At 42.0% G+C, this 12,535-nt stretch overlaps 1 protein-coding gene across 2 annotated transcripts in view; it reads right to left on the bottom strand.

Moving 5' to 3' along the window:
• The window catches only part of SCAI (suppressor of cancer cell invasion), a 573,395-nt gene extending 561,172 nt beyond the window's left edge, over nt 1-12,223 (bottom strand). For both annotated transcript variants that reach the window (XM_053695796.1, XM_053695797.1), the window contains exon 1: nt 12,161-12,223. The gene's annotated coding sequence lies outside the window, so the exon portion shown is untranslated. The remainder of the gene's footprint in view (nt 1-12,160) is intronic.
• Between the last annotated feature and the right edge of the window lie 312 nt (nt 12,224-12,535).

The raw sequence follows: 12,535 nt of genomic DNA, 5'->3' as shown, positions 1-12,535 counted from the left end.
TTGAGACATCTGGGGTATCATTCAGAAGTGGTTTTCGCCTTGCCCTTTAAGCCCCCGGATTTGACCGGTTTCCTTGAATCTTTTAATTATATTGTGCACTGTAAACTGTTAAATGCCCAAAATCCTACCGAATTGTCTTTGTTGAATGTTGTTCTCAAAGTGTTGGATTATTTGCCGACGCATCTGTTGGCAGATTGGCAAGCCTTGACCCATTCTTGCTCTTGAAGGACTAAGTCTTTTTTGGAGGCTCCTTATATACTATGATTACACCATTGCCTCACCTGTTTCACATCGCCTTCTTATTTCAACTCACATCGCAATTAGTCTTAAATTGCCTCTATCACAAATTTGTAGGAACGTATTGCAGTTATCAGATTTGAATTGAGTGTATATTTTAAAAAAATACACTAAATTCACAAGGAAAAACATCAAATAATGTGTTTTCAATATAGTACAGGGTGAATTAAATTTTCAAAACAACTTTTTTGCATTTTCCACACTGTCGCAATGTTTTCAGAATTGGGGTTGTAAAACTACATGTTCTATCTGAATAGACATTTAAATGAACAGTGGGCTGTGAAATTGTTTTCCTCTTCAAGGGATATGAAACCCAATATTTTTTATCTTTCATGATTCAGATAGAGCATATTTAAACAACTTTCCAGTTTATATTACTTTCAATTTTGCTTCATTCTCTTGGTATCTTTTGCTGATAGGGCAACAATGCATTACTTGGAGCTACTTGAACACATTGGTAAAGCCAATAAGAAAAATGCAGCCACTTAGCAGCTAGCTCCCACATCCTGAGCCAACCTAGGTATTCATTACCACAAAGGATACCAGGAGAACAAAGCAAAGTAAATTGGAAATGTGTTTAAAATTGTCTGCTCTCTCAAATCTGTCCTGAGACCTCCTTAACAGTCCAAATTTTCAAGATTACATTGGGTGAAGGTAAAATAACCATGTTTACTAATTAGCTGATTATTTCAGCTGTGCTCCAGTTTAGATATCCACAAAATCTGGTGTGTTAAAGGGACAGTAAACACCAACATTTTTTGCTTAAAAATTTAGATAATCCCTTTATTACCCATTCCCCAATTTTGCATAACCAACACAACTATAATAATATACTTTTTACCTCTGTGATTACCTTGTATCTAAGCCTCTGCAAACTGCCCCCTTATTTCAGTTCTTTTGACTGACTTGCATTTTAGCCAATCAGACAACTTTCTAACTTACTTCTATTATCTAATTTGCTTCATTCTCTTGATATCACTTGCTGAAAAGCATATCTAGATATGCACAGTAGCTACTGATTGGTTGCTGCACATAGAGGCCTTATGTGATTGGCTCACACATGTGCATTGCTATTTCTTCAACAAAGGATATCTAAAGAATTGAGCAAATTAGATAACAGAAGTAAATTGGAAAGCTGTTTAAAATTACATGCCCTATCTGAATCATGAAAGTTTAATTTTGACTTGACTGTCCCTTTAAAACCAAACTTGGTTATTTTACCTTCTCTTACCCAATGTAATCTTGAAAATCTGGCCTGTTAGGGAGGTCTCAGGAAAGATTTCAGAGAGAGCAGACAATTTTAAAACACATTTCCAATTTACGTCCATTATATTTTTTGCTTAATTCTCTTGGTATCCTTTGTGGTAATGAATACCTAGGTTGGCTCAGGATGTGGGAGCTAGCTGCTACACTTGGGCACTTAATAAAATTGATAGTTATCGGTTATTTGTAGAGCGCCAACATATTCTGCCGCACTATATTTTATAAGTATAAAACTAGTGTGGCTTTTTCCATATTTTAGCGAGTCATATTAGGCATTCACAGATTTTACTACAAATGGGACTGGTATATATCATTTTTTTTGAGGAACTCTGTGTTTTATGATAAAATCAGCAAGAAAAGGCAGCAATGTTTCAGCAGTATTTATCAATATAAAGCTAGCAATACTATTTTCAGCATATACCCAACAGGGCAGCAATACTATCTACAGTACACTTCTAGCAGGCGTCTAATACTGTGTAATGTATATTCCAAGTAACCTAGTAATAGTATGTGTGGCATATCCAGTAGACAAGTAATACTATGTACAACAGACTCCCAGCAGACATATAATGCTAAGTGTTGCACATATTATAATTACATGCAGGTTTGTTTCAATCAATAGTATTGATAAAAAGTTACCACTGATGCTGCTAGGTGTTAAAACACACACATGGATGCCTTTCCTATGTAGCGGATGTGCAAAGTTTGTTTAAATGCACCTTAAAGCGAACGTAAAGTTTCATGAATGAGTGTCCGGTTTTTAATAGTATTTTTAAAAACCGGGCACTCATTCATGAAACTTTAAATTCACTTTAGGATCAAATTTACTAAGAAGTATTTCTGTTATATACTTAAATTTACAGAATGTTTCAATTCAATGTTCACTGCTTGAGTCAACCTTTAAAGTGCACACACATGCAACTTGATAAAAACTACAGCTGGATCGATTGGCAAATAGGTATGCCACATTTTGGCATTTGTTTTTTGGTTTTGCACACAATAATAATAAAGTTATACTATACTCTGTTTCCAACATTTAGCCAGTTCTATGAAAATAAAGAGATATTTTGAGTTGCACTTCTTTTAGACTATATCCAGGAGTCACCAAAAATAACAAACTGCTGGGAATGTAGTACAATTGTTATTAATTTACAAAAAGTTCTGTGTACCATCTAAAACAGGACTCGACAAACCCAGGAGCCAGGGAGCCATTGGCTCCTATAATCTTACCCCTGGCTCCTAAGATTTTGGGTTATTTAATTGTTACTGGCTCCTAAATTTTAAATAGATTTGTCGACCTCTGATCTAAAAGGAAATATATTGAATTATTTTACTTTTTTTTATGAAAAACAGAGGTTAGTTTGAGAAATAAAATCTACTTTTTTGCGTGTTATCCTTATGAGCCAATAACCAGAAAAATGTTTCAGTCATTGCAATGTGCTGTTGTACATTTAAAATTCAACATTTACATCAGGGCTTAATACATTTGTTCAAAATCTAGAGAAAAAAAAAGGGGGAAACCAAATGTGGACTACTTGCTCAGTTGTACCTCACTAACGAGGCCCTATGAAGTCCAAAACAATTGGCTCGGAGTTGGCGTGTTCCTTGCCTGGAATTTTGCAGCTGGACTGACTAATTTACTACTGGACAGTTCTACTCTATGAGAAGCATTACTGTGCTTAAAAGAAGCTGCTAGCCTATAATAGCCAAATATAAGTTGGATTTGTATTTCACTGCTGCATGGCCTAGAAAGGATCCAGCCGTGCCAAGGTAAATTTTAGGTGCTGTTTGTGGTGGTGGGGAAGTATGGGGCAGGGGCACCCATGAGCGTCTTTAGGACTCTAAACCAGAGTGCCAGGGATTCATTTTAAGGTGCCAGTGGCTCCCCGATGCCTGGGTTTGTCAAGCCCTGCTTTACCATCAGTTTAATTTAAATTACCACTACCAGTAGATATAAGACATTTTCTCTACAGTTCTGCTTATTATAGTGAATTCGGAAAAAAAGACTGCATTGTCTAAATTCAGGTATGAGGGTCACAAACAGGCCAGAATTACTGTTTCTCAAACAGAAATAAATTAATCATGTTCAATCACTTTAAAGGGCCACAATACCCAAATGTTGAAACACTTGAAAGTGATGCAGCATAGCTGTAAAAAGCTGACTAGAAAATATCTCCTGAACATCTCTATGTAAAAAAGAAAGATATTTTACCTCAAAAGTTCCTCAGTAGCCACATCCCATTGTAAAGGATTTCTAAGCAGCATATTAGTGTGTCTGTCCTGGGACAGCTGAAAGGATGAGCCTCGTGCACTCTCATATTATTTCCCTATTCAGGATTAGGGAAGTTTACATTGAAATCTCATGAGAGTTAAGTCAAATCTCATGAGATCACAGTAAAAGAGTTAATGACCTCAGCACTGCTGATGCTGATTGGATGCTATTCATTTCTTCATTTTTTTTTTTACCTGCAGCTGGGAGCAGGTGAAGTATAATTTTTTACACAGAACTTACTCTGCTGAGCTGAGGAGATTGTGAGGTAAAATATCTTCCTTTTTTACATAGAGATGCTCAGGTGATATTTTCCTGTCAGCTTTTTACAGTTATAGTGCATCAGTTTCAAGTGATTTAGCATATGAGTATTATGTCCCTTTAAATAAGTCATTTTTTTATCCAAGCAAGGAGACAATGAAACTAGGCCTAGAAATCTAAAAATGTAAATTTTCTTCAGAAAGACAAAAGCAGAATCGGAAACCTACTTAATGTTAGCACTGAGCAGCACATTATAGTGCAATCGTGTGATTCTGACAGTAAAAGAAGCAAGGTAAATGGACCAAGACAATTCTGTATGGTAAGAAAACGGCACTGTCTACTGCAAAAGGTAAAGACGCAAAAATAAACATGCATTCTATATTACTGCATCTTGCACATGATAAAATATCAACATCAAGCGGCATCAGATGCACAAAACAAAATAAAGAAAACATTAAAATGTATTTCAGTCAAAAAAAAAAACTTTTGGTAAAACAGCGTAGATCTGTAATCAGTGGTTAATTTCCCTTTAAGTTAAAGTCCAAATCAGACAAATAGCAAACTGAATGTAAGATTACAAGTAATAATCAGATTTAGCCATTCCCGACCTTATCGTAGTCCTTAAAGTGATTGTAAACTGTCATTAACATTTTGCAAGACACTTCATTTTTAAAATATTTACCACTGAGTTATGGTAAACATATCGCCGTTTCTCCGCTCAAATCTCATACTGTATTTACTAGATCGATGACGAATCCGGTTTCCTCCAATCGTTGAGCGCCCCATCTGGCGTCCAGCTCGTGGGGCACGAAACGATTGGTAGAAGCCAGACTCGTCATCGATCTGCTAAATACTGTATAAGATGCGGGCGGAGGAAAGGCAGTATGTTTACCATAACTCAGTGGTAAATATTTTAAAAATGAATAGTCTTTCAAAATGTTAATGAATTAAAGTGCCCGTTTTAAAGATTACTTTTATATAATGGGCAGTAAATTATTAAAGTTTACAATGACTTTAAAGATAGGAGCTGTGGCTTGCAGTAAACCCTGCCCTGCATGTGTGTGTTGGCATGACACCGCATTGTTTTCAGGCTGTTATAAGAACACTCAGTGCAGATAGATAATTTAATATTGTGAGGATGCATGTGGTGTATGGTGGGAGCTGGGAACATCTGAATGTATTTTTATAACATGAAGAAATCCCGCATAGTACCCATGAATAACTCAGGTGCCTCATAGCATTTATATTTGAGATCAACTTCAAAAAAATCTGTGCAGTCATCACTCAATTGTCCTAGTGCCCAATAATGATTTGCTCCTTTAACAACTTGCGCCTCACACAGCGCACGGTTAAATTTAATATTTTTGACTCCTATCTAAAACAAACACAAAATAAAACTCTAATTTAACCGCGTATACCTAGCTGTGCCATTTACCCTTGAAAAGTCCATCTCATATATACACTCACCTGTATAAGGAGAGTTTTTCAGATGTATGCAACCCTCACAAATGACCTTCAATTATGTTCCCAAGGGTAAGCTAAGTTTAGATTAATTATTTCTATGATTTGAGTACATTACCCAGTGTTGTATTTAATGAAAAATTTCAGATATTTAAAGGGACAGTTCACCCAAAAATGTTCTCCCCTTTAAATTGTTCCCAATGATTCATTTTACCTGCTGGAGTGTTTTAAATTATTTACAAGTAGCTCCTTTATCCCTATTTTGGCATTTGAAATAGCTGATTTAGCCTGAGGTATCCCAACCTATACTGGAGTATATTCTATTGAATAGCCTAAGTAAACACAGCCAGCAGAAGAGATTACACTCTCAGTGGGGCGCAGGATAGTTAAGTAATAAAATGATAATTTTCCATTGTTCTCTAAGTATTGAGCTTTGGTGTTCCAGACAAATATAAGATAAGGAAGCAATTCTGTGTACATAAAAGTGATAACATAATGAGAGCTGATATTACCTGAAGCTCAACCCATTTTAGTAGGCTGTGGTTTAAAAGCACAAAACCAGCTACTTCATATACACAAATAAACCGAAAAATGCAATTTCTAATTAATTTTTTACTCTGCAGCTGGTATAACGAGTCATTAAAAATACATTCATATAAAAACAATTTTACAGTGTACTGTCCCTTTAATTTACATAGGCCTAACAATATTTAGATATGTGATAAAATAAAAGATCCTCAAAGAGACAAACAAAAAACAATGTTCCATAAAAAGGTCTTCAATGGGCTTTGAACTTAGAACGTTTCCAACAGGAGTTGGATGCTCTATAGGAGTGATGGCTAACCTTTGCACCCCAGATGTTTTGAAGCTACATTTCCCATGATGCTTGGGGTGCCAAGGTTAGCCATCAATGCTCTACAACATACGTCCTCAAACTTGGCCCTCCAGAGGTTTTGGAACTACATTTCCCATGATGCTCAGACAGCATATCACTCTATTACTCGTTAGGTCCAGGAAGGAAAAAAATGATGCTCCTTCGTGACATTTATGTTTAAACTATGTACATGATAAACATTTAACATTACATTTAATTTCTTAACTGCCTCGGTTCAAACAAGTGCTATTTGTTATCTAAACAATATAGTTGTTGGCTTTGTCTAGCACTGCGATAAATATAAATATATTTTAAGGAATCATGAGCAAAATCATTATTTAAATCTAGTGCAGCCGATATCTAAAAAAGCAACCCTTGCCATATGACACAGATACTATTTGTGCAGCATGTCCTATAAGCACAAACAGCTTTTAAATATGCCTAATAAATATGTCACACAGCTTTCCCTATCCCCTGTACATCTCCAACAGCATATTTCCTATTCATGCCTCAGCAAGCATTACCCCCTTACCTTTGTCTAACAGCACCCCCATACAAGCATCAGTAAGACAAACAGCTCACATAACCTCAATACATAACTCAGAGTATCCCCAATACATAAACACAGACAGCAACCCCTTCATACATCAACACACCTCACATAGGAACCTTATTGTGCACACATCACACAGCAGTAACATGTTAACACAAATCTCACCAATGAAATTCAGACACACACCTCACACTGCAGTACCACATGCGTATTACACACCTGTCACGCAGCAACCCCGCATGCATGCAGACACAACCTCACACTGCAGTACCACATGCATACACACACCTGTCACGCAGCAGCCCCGCATACGCATACACACCTCACACTGCAGTACCACATGCATACACACACCTGTCACGCAGCAACCCCGCATGCATGCAGACACAACCTCACACTGCAGTACCACATGCATACACACACCTGTCACGCAGCAGCCCCGCATACGCATACACACCTCACACTGCAGTACCACATGCATACACACACCTGTCACGCAGCAACCCCGCATGCATGCAGACACAACCTCACACTGCAGTACCACATGCATACACACACCTGTCACGCAGCAACCCCGCATGCATGCAGACACAACCTCACACTGCAGTACCACATGCATACACACACCTGTCACGCAGCAGCCCCGCATACGCATACACACCTCACACTGCAGTACCACATGCATACACACACCTGTCACGCAGCAACCCCGCATGCATGCATACACAACCTCACACTGCAGTACCACATGCATACACACACCTGTCACGCAGCAACCCCGCATACGCACACACACCTGTCACGCAGCAACCCCGCATGCATGCAGACACAACCTCACACTGCAGTACCACATGCATACACACACCTGTCACGCAGCAACCCCGCATACGCACACACACCTGTCACGCAGCAACCCCGCATGCATGCAGACACAACCTCACACTGCAGTACCACATGCATACACACACCTGTCACGCAGCAACCCCGCATACACATACACACCTCACACTGCAGTACCACATGCATACACACGCCTGTCACGCAGCAACCCCGCATACGCACACACACCTGTCACGCAGCAACCCCACATACGCACACACCTGTCACGCAGCAACCCCGCATACGCACACACACCTGTCACGCAGCAACCCCGCATACGCACACACACCTGTCACGCAGCAACCCCGCATACGCACACACACCTGTCACGCAGCAACCCCGCATACGCACACACACCTGTCACGCAGCAACCCCGCATGCATGCAGACACAACCTCACACTGCAGTACCACATGCATACACACACCTGTCACGCAGCAACCCCGCATACACATACACACCTCACACTGCAGTACCACATGCATACACACACCTGTCACGCAGCAACCCCGCATACACATACACACCTCACACTGCAGTACCACATGCATACACACGCCTGTCACGCAGCAACCCCGCATACGCACACACACCTGTCACGCAGCAACCCCGCATACGCACACACCTGTCACGCAGCAACCCCGCATACGCACACACCTGTCACGCAGCAACCCCGCATACGCACACACACCTGTCACGCAGCAACCCCGCATACGCACACACACCTGTCACGCAGCAACCCCGCATACGCACACACACCTGTCACGGAGCAACCCCGCATACGCACACACACCTGTCACGCAGCAACCCCGCATACGCACACACACCTGTCACGCAGCAACCCCGCATACGCACACACACCTGTCACGCAGCAACCCCGCATACGCACACACACCTGTCACGCAGCAACCCCGCATACGCACACACACCTGTCACGCAGCAACCCCGCATACTCACACACACCTGTCACGCAGCAACCCCGCATACGCACACACACCTGTCACGCAGCAACCCCGCATACGCACACACACCTGTCACGCAGCAACCCCGCATACGCACACACACCTGTCACGCAGCAACCCCGCATACGCACACACACCTGTCACGCAGCAACCCCGCATACGCACACACACCTGTAACGCAGCAACCCCGCATACGCACACACACCTGTAACGGAGCAACCCTGCATACGCACACACACCTGTCACGCAGCAACCCCGCATACGCACACACACCTGTCACGCAGCAACCCCGCATACGCACACACACCTGTGACACAGCAACTCTGCCTGCTTGAAGAAACACACCTGTCACTCAGCAACCCTGAATATATGCAGTCAGACATGTCTCACACAGCAACTATATATACAGACAAATACCTCATGTACACACAAAACTATTATATATGCGGAGACAGATCTCAAAATGACACACTACATGCACAGAGCAACCCTAAATGAACACATATGCACCTCACACAACAACCCTATGGGTACACACACCTTATAAACAATAACATCAATAAACACAAATAGCTCTCATCTGCAACACTACATGCAGACATACATACCCAACAACCCTACACACATGCGCACACACCGCCAACCTTACACCCATGCCCACGCACGCCGCCGCCACCTTACACCCATGCCCACGCACGCCGCCGCCACCTTACAACCATGCGCACGCACGCCGCCACCTTACAACCATGCACACGGACGACGCCACCTTACAACCATGCGCACGGACAGCGCCACCTTACAACCATGCGCACGGACAGCGCCACCTTACAACCATGCGCACGGACAGTGCCACCTTATAACCATGCGCACGGACAGCGCCACCTTACAACCATGCGCACGCACACTGCCACCTTACAACCATGCGCACGCACACTGCCACCTTATAACCATGCGCACGGACAGCGCCACCTTACAACCATGCGCACGGACAGCGCCACCTTACAACCATGCGCACGCACACTGCCACCTTACACCCATGCGCACGCACACCGCCACCTTACACCCATGTGCACACACACATACAGCCACCCTACTCGCATGCGCACACACACACACATAGCCATCCTACTCACATGCACACACACACAGTCATCCTACTCACATGCACGTACATATAGCCACCCTACTCGCATACACACACACACACACAACAGCCCTACATGAATGTACACAGCCACACTGTATGCAGCATACAAACACAGCAACCCTTCATAACTGCAGACACACATCGACACCATACAAGCATGCACACCATATATACATGAACGCGCGCGCACAGACTGACACCATACATACATGCAAGCACACACCGTACATACATGCACGCGTGCACACACAGACACCATACAAAGATTCACACACACACCCCATATACATGAATGCACAAACACCATACATACAAGCATGCGCGCGCACACACAGACACCATACATGCACGCACGCACCATACACGCACACACACACCATACATGCAAAAAGAAACCGTACACATACATGCACGCACAAAGGACATAAATGCATGCACACACACCATATGTATGCATACAAACACAGCAACCCTTCAAGACTGCAGACACACATCACACACAGACACCATACACGCACACAATACATACACACAAACAAACAATACATACATTACATACATACATGGAAGCACAGACACCACACATCCACATGCATGCAAACACAGCAACCCTTCAGGACTGCAGACACACACATCACACAGCAACCCCTCATGCATGCACAGACACCATACATACACGCACACACGCCATACATACACGCACATGTACACAAATAAAACATACATACCATACATGCACACAAAGAATACATGCATGCACACACACCATACATACATGCACACAAATAATACATGCACACACACCATACATGCACACAAATTACATGCACACAAATAATACATACATACAAATACATACATGCACACACCATACATGCACACAAAGAATACATACATGCACACACACCATACATGCACACAGAATACATACATGCACACAAAGAATACATACAAAGAATACATACATGCACACACAGAATTCATGCATGCACACACAGAATACATACATGCACACACAGAATACATACATACATGCACACAAAGAATACATACATGCACACACACCATACATACACGCACACACAGAATACATACATGCACACACACAATACATACATGCACACACACCATACATACACACCATACATACATGCACACAAAGAATGCATGCATGCACACAAATACATGCATGCACACACACACACACCATACACGCATGCACACAAAGAATACACACATACCATACACGCATGCACAAAGAATACACACATGCACACACAGAATACACACACAGAATACACGCATGCACACACACCATACATGCACAAACAGAATACATGCATGCACAAACAGAATACATGCATGCACACCATACATACATGCACACCATACATGCATGCACACAAAGAATACATGCATGCACACCATACATACATGCACACCATGCATGCACACAAAGAATACATGCATGCACACCATACATACATGCACAACATACATACATGCACAAACAGAATACATGCATGCACACCATACATGCATGCACACCATACATGCATGCACACCATACATACATGCACACCATACATACATGCACACCATACATGCATGCACACAAAGAATACATACATGCACACCATACATACATGCACACCATACATACATGCACACCATACATGCATGCACACAAAGAATACATGCATGCACACCATACATACATGCACACCATACATACATGCACACAAAGAATACATACATGCACACACACCATACATACATGCACAAACAGAATACATGCATGCACACAAAGAATACATACATGCACACACTCACCTCTAACACAGCAACCCTATGTGCACACACACACCTCTCACACAGCAACTCCACATACCCTGTACATGCAGACACACTTCTCTCAGTTACACTATATGTATATACACAGACACAACCGCTCAGCTTCTATATGCACACACATATTAAATAAATGAATATATATATTCAACTGCATACATTTGTCACACACATTACAAAACATACCCGCAGAGAAGCAGAGCCATTCCGCTATACACAACCAATGCTTTCTACACAGGTCGCATAAGACGCTATAAAGCTAATCACTGGTCGTGACGCTGCACACAAGTCATGCTTTAGCAGGCACACAATCCTATACTCATGTAGTAAAAAAATCAGCGTACCGTGCTCCCGGCCTCTTATCTCTCCTGTGTTGTTGTACTATCTGCAACCAAACCCGATCTGTGCCTGCCCGCCCCTGAGAACGCTGATTTGTTGCATCTTGTCAGCTCAGGAGGAGCGCGGATTGTGATTTGCCGAAGGACTTGTCCTTCATTCTGAGTTCATTGTTTAGTTGGCTTGGCAGTCGGGCGCCCTCAAGTGGTGATAAGGGGCAGTAACTGTGTGACAAGCGGTGAGATTATTCAAAGTAGTCTAGCTGCAGAGTGGAGCTCCACTCTAGACAGGAAACATGTGACCTCCACTGACTCTAGACAGGAAACATGTGACCTCCACTCAAAGCTTTTTTTTTTTTTAATCAACTTTAATGTAACAAACAA

Source organism: Bombina bombina, chromosome 12 (genome assembly GCF_027579735.1).
Source record: "Bombina bombina isolate aBomBom1 chromosome 12, aBomBom1.pri, whole genome shotgun sequence".
NCBI lineage: Eukaryota > Metazoa > Chordata > Amphibia > Anura > Bombinatoridae > Bombina > Bombina bombina.
The sequence above is the reverse complement of the archived record's forward strand: the minus strand, read 5'-3'. Positions and strand labels throughout refer to the sequence as shown.